General features: G+C 39.2%; 1 pseudogene; it reads right to left on the reverse strand.

The window, feature by feature from the left end:
* LOC134478034 (ubiquitin carboxyl-terminal hydrolase 26-like) overlaps positions 1-5,776 on the reverse strand; it is a 41,148-nt pseudogene extending 35,372 nt beyond the window's left edge.
* Positions 5,777-6,000: the final 224 nt, after the last annotated feature.

Consider the following 6,000-nt stretch of genomic DNA (forward strand, 5'->3'; position numbering starts at 1 on the left):
TTGCTCAAGAGTGTATTATTCAATTTCCCTGTGTTTCTGGTTTTTTTTTTTTTTTTTTATCTTTTTCATTTTTTCACTACCAGGGATCGAACTCATGACTGCCTGCTTGCAAGGCAGGTGCTTATGCCACTGAGCTAAATCCCCAGCCCCCCTGGTTTTTTTTTTTGCAGTATCTTTTATTATTAATTTCTAGTTTTATGGTGCTATGATCTGATAACCTGCTTGGGATAATTCCAACTCTTTTGCATTTACTTAAATATGTTCTGTTGGCTAGTATATGGTGTGTTTTAGAGAATGCCCCAGGTACTGCTAGGAAGAATGTGTATTCTGATGTTGTTGGATGGGACACTCTGTATTCACCTATCAAATCCATTTGTTCACAGGTGTGATTCAGTTCTGTTACTTCTTTGCTGATTTTCTGTCTGGTTGATTTGTCCCTTGGTGTCAACAGTGAGTTAAGGTCTCCTGTTATAATTGTGTTATTGCTAATTTGGTTTTTCATTTGTATTAATACTTGCTTTATATAACTGGGTGCTCTGGTATTTGGTGCATATATATTTAAGATTGTTATTTCTTCCTCTTGAAGTTTTCCCCTAATCAGTATGTAGTGACCTTTTATCACTTAGGATCATTCTTGGTTTGAAGTTCACATTGTCTGCAAACAGAATACCTACCCCAGCTTTTTTTTTTTCAGTTCCTGTTGACCCATTCTGCCAGTCTGTTTCTTTTAATTGGTGCATTGAGACCATTTACATTAATGGTTATAACTGTTATTTGTTGGTTTATTGTTGACACGTTATCTTTCTGTTGTTGCATCTTTATCATTCCATTATGTTTAATTGTTTTCCTTGCTTATTGTTTTTTTCCTATGTATATCTAAACTGTCTTTCAGTATTATTTGCAGGGTTGGCTTGGTGATCATGAAATTCTTCAGCTGTTCTTTGTCATGGAAGTATCTGATTTCTCCATCCATTTTGAAGGACAGTTTTTCAGGGTACATCCAGCTAGGTTGGAAATCATTTTTCTTTAGGATCTGAAATACTTCATTCCATGAATTTCTTGACTTCCTTCTTTGTGTTGTGGTATCTGGTGTGATTCTCATGGGTTTTCCTTTATAAGTGATATGTCTTTTCCTCTAACAGCTTTTAATATTCTATTCTCATGTTGGATTTCTGGGATGGTAATTATTATATATCTGGGTGTAGTTATTTTTGGTTATGGCTATTTACAGTTCTATATGCTTCACTAATCCTAATGTCAATTTCCATTCTCATGTTTGGGAAATTGTCAGCTATTACTTCTGTAAATAGTCTCTTGATATCATTTGTGTTGTCTTCTTCTTTTTCATTTATCCCTATCAGTCTTATGTTGTTTTTCTTTGCATCATCTTGCAGCTGTTTAATTGTTATTTCTGGATTCCTTGTTACTTTTAAAAGATCTTTCCTTTCCTGTTCACTAGCTGTAGTCTTGTCTTCAAGGTCTGAAATTCTATTTTCACTTTCATTGAGGTGATTTTGCCAACTTTCAATGGAATTTTTGATTTCCTGTCTATCTCTGAATCTGCTTCATGTATTCTGTTTGTTTCTTATATTGTTCATCTAGGGATACTGTCTTTTTGCATTGTTCCTCTAATTCTGTGTCTTCTTTAGATGTGTTCAGCATTTCTTTCATTATTTTTATCATTTCTTCTTTTACCTGGGAGATTATTTCTAATTTGAATTTCTTTAAAGCTTCTTGGAGTTGCTTCTGCATTTCAATTGCTATTATTTTAAGTTTTTCATGCATATGACATGTATTTTCTTCAATGTATGTGGCTCATAGGCTTTTTTGGGATGGCCTGGAGGCTTAAGATTGTATTTTGGCCTTTCATCTTGCATTTTCCTATATTTCCATGTTTCAAGTGAGGTTCCAAAGCTTCCCCTGGGTGTGTTGGAAATTACCTTCTATGCTGTTGGATCTTGGGACTGAATGGAGGTTGCTAAGCATGGTCCAGTCAGGCCTGCAGGACTTCCCATGCCACCTCTGGTGTTTCTGGAAGCTGGGTGGGCTTCTAATCACTGTGAGTGATGGTCCAAAGCTCTCCCTGGACTAGCACCGATGTGCTGGAATTCACCTCAAGTACCCTCAGCTCCCCTTATTGAAGAAAGTTGCTGGGCATGATCTAGTCAGGCCCAGAAAACCTCCAGAGCCTAGTCTAGTGTGGCTGGAAGCTGGACAGGCACTTAACCACTGGAGTGACGATCTTAAACTCCCCAGGCCTGAGCTGGTGTGCTGGAACTCACTTCACACAGCCACAGTTCCCCAGATTGAAAGAAGTTCTGTAGACATGTCCTAGGTAGGTCCATGAAATCTGTAGTGCCCAGTAGTGTGACTGGAAGCAGGGTGAGCTCTTAACTGATAGGAGCAATGATTTTAAACTCTCCCTGGGCCTGCACCAGTGTGCTGGAACTCACCTCTTTCTTATTATCAATTGAAGTCTTGTCTAATCTCTCCTCATCCCAAGGGATTATGTTTAACCAGTTTTAGCATCATTGTGACCAGCTGGCAACATAGGTGCAAGCATGCTTTTTAAATCTATAAACCAAATACACCTTGATTAAGTGATCTGAAAATGTAAAAGAAAAAGGGAAAAAGATTGCTGAGTTCAAATAAAAAGGAACAGCTATTTACAGAGCAGACAAATGGACAAACATGGACAGGCAATATGTACAGTGTAAACAGACTGGACAAACAGACAACAGATGTACAGTCTGCCAAACATCTTACAGAATCAGAGTGCACTCAAATATATTTGGCCAATTTGAACTATAGTAAGTAGACTGGTGTGAACCTTTTTGTAGGTTAATTAATCAATCTCTTGAAATAAGAATAGCAGAAAAGGAACCTAATTTATGTTACTCTGAGATGGTTTGGCAAGGGGAAAAAAGAACATGCATATGAACTAGTCCCTCAGGACCAGCCTGTTTCCGAAGGAGGAAGAGGGACAGAGACTAAGAAGACTGAGTATGGTGAGCGGGTGGGGAAGATGGTGATGCAAGCGTAGGGGACAAAAAGAAGAGTCATTCGATGGAATAGATGGCTGAGGTGAGGGGAATGAGAAATCTGAGACTGGGGAGAGAAACTAAGGGAAGGATTAAAGGCCACTGGAGGTGAGGAAGGGGAAGAGGATGACGCAGGGGAGCACAGAAACCTCTGGCTGAGAAAGCTGTGGGGTTTAATCTTGGAATATGAGGGAGGGGGAGTAAAGCAGGAGATACATTATCTAAGGGGTACAGTGGGGAAGAAGGGAGAGTTCCTGGTGGAGCAGAGAGAGCCAGAAGTATTTGAGCCATCATACAAGACAGAATAAGAGGACACATCCTCAAAGTGGTAAACGCCTAAAAATGAGGAGCTTCTGCCAACTTGCCACCATTGTGACAAAAATATAAATAAAAGATCATTTTTTGGTTTTTTATAGCCTTGTTGAGGCCAAGAACACCAAGGGTTATGAACAAGGCACCTCAGAGATGTGTCTTTTGGGGGACAGGAAATGGTCCCCATGACTAAATTATAAGTGAGCTGAGAGAACAACTTCACCTTAGGATGTAAGAGCTTTAGCTCCCCCCAAGGAATGTGGAAGCTGTCCTGGATCACACCTATCAAAAGAAGTCATCACTTGTTTTGGAAGTGTGGCACAGAAGGTCCCAACCCACTCTCATCAACTGTCACCAAAATGTGTGGGGTGGGGTCCCAGAGAACAAGAGGATAATAGTTTTACCTCAGGTTGTTCTGATCAAGGAACTGAAAATTGCTATCTCTGTCCGGAGATGGCAGCAGATAGGTTTTCTGATGCAAGTTTGTGAATTTTAGGAATGAAACCAGAAAACCCCAGATGGCAGCTCTCCTGTGATGAGTGAAGAGGGTTGGTGTTGTATCTGGATTAGTGGTGGCAAGTAAGCAGGTGGAGAAAAAAAGGTGGTTCACAGACAGAGAGCTCAAAGTGGGAGTGACTCCCAGGAGCTAGCACTCTGCCATCTGAGTCTCAAGGCACCATAATGTTAGAATATTCTGGCACAATAAAGAAGTAAAAGTACAAAATGAACAGGTTTATTGAGATGAGAACATGGAAAGGAGCACACAACCCATGGTGTTTGGGCTGTCTCCTTCAACCAGATACAGTGAGGCAGAGGGTTATGTAATCTCTGATCGGAAGTGGTACATGGGGCGGATATTGATGACATGTGAGGAACCAATTGGAATTCTCTGTGTGTGCAAATATGAAGGGGAACCGCAATTAGGGCTGAAGAAGAAGCAGGGGGTGGTAAGCATTCCTGTTTGGCCTTCCACCATGTTAGACCACCACCATGATTGCACAGTAATTTATACTAGGGTAAGAACCTTTCAGTTGAGTCCCCTGACAACTTGGCTGCTCATTTTTGGAAAGACTGTGTTTGTGTGCATTAGACGATTTATTAACAGCTAGCAGTTGAACTGCAAATTTTTCCTTAGCTAGAAGTTTACATAGAAATGCTAAGACATTTGGTGACGATCTTGAATTTATACATTTTCTGATTAGCAGTTAGAGATTTAGACTCTCACTGGTCGCCCTCACTCTGCTACAGAGAAATATTTCATATTACTATTCCCATTTTTACCCTCTCTCTGATAGAATAAATGACTATGGATTTTTTAGGGCTGCATTCTCATGTCTGCTCATTTGGTCCAGTCTTTTGACTGAGTACTATTAATGATTTCCTATGACTACTGTCGGAACATTTCTGACATAATACGTTGAGAAAACTGTATCCTTTCAGTGCTCAGAAAATCCTGGCAGGTCAGGGAGCATTTTAATTTATTCAAGGGGAGACTTTCAGTTCATGCTGGGGGAAGTTAGTTAATTTGTTAAGTTTATGGCGAGACTTTAAATGCTAACATTAAGCTCAACAGAGTAGTTGATGACATTTGATCATATTTTGGCTTCCTTAAAGCCTTTGGCTGATTTAAAGTAAATCATTACTGACAGACCATTAAATTTTATGAACTGTGAGTATATTTAATAACCCATTTAATAAAATGCTGTAAGATTCTCTATGGCCATTACTTTCACCTGAGGCCATGTGCACATTTCAAATACCAGGGACCATCTAAAAGGTGATTATTCTGCTAAGATAATAGCATGGCTGCTGCCTTTTCAAAGAGTTTAGTGTGTTTAACCTCATAGTAAGGTGAAGTTAAAAACTTTAGTAGTATTTTTGGGACTATTAGTTAATTCTAATGAAAGCTTTTCATTATGATATGTGATTAAAATTATTTCTGACTGCACAAAAGCTACAGCTCATAAAATGGTGATTAAAGAGGTTGACTTTTGTCAACAATGTTTTTAAAAACATCAATTCCATTTTCCACTGAAATAAAATGATGGCCTAGCTTCTAATTTTTAAATATTATTATGTATAAGGTGACTGTATTAATCCATTTTCCATTGCTCCAAACAATCCCTGAGGCTTTATAATGTATGAAGAAAAGAGGTTTATTTTGCTCACACTTTGGAGGCAGAAAATCCAGAATTAGGCAGCCTTGTGTATTCATCTTCTGATGCAGATGTAAAGGCAGATGGTATGTTGGTGGAAGGATATGTGAGAGCAATCTCATGGTGAGTCAGAAAATCAGAGTGGCTCAGGTCAGGTTTGCTCTTTTGTGAGAGTTCACTGTCATTGGAACTCAATGGGGGTTCCATGAAGATTATGTTAATTACTTCCAAGGGCAGCACCTGCAGGGAATTCCCACTTGGCTCCATCACTTAATGTTTTCAGTACCTCACACATTAGTGCAATGGAGACAAAACTTCCAACACAAAAACCTTGAGAGACACAGCACATATCCAAACTGCAGCAATAACATAGGTTCTTACTGTGTAAATCTCCGCACAGGAGGAAAGGAGTTTATCATGGTGATTAGTAATTGAGATTATGTTCTTGTTCCACTTTTTAAAGCTGCTTGATGATGACTTAGGGACCTATG

The sequence above is a fragment of the Cavia porcellus genome, unplaced genomic scaffold, assembly GCF_034190915.1.
Source record: "Cavia porcellus strain 051 isolate PalLab524CR breed Dunkin Hartley unplaced genomic scaffold, mCavPor4.1 scaffold_11, whole genome shotgun sequence".
Classification (NCBI taxonomy): domain Eukaryota; kingdom Metazoa; phylum Chordata; class Mammalia; order Rodentia; family Caviidae; genus Cavia; species Cavia porcellus.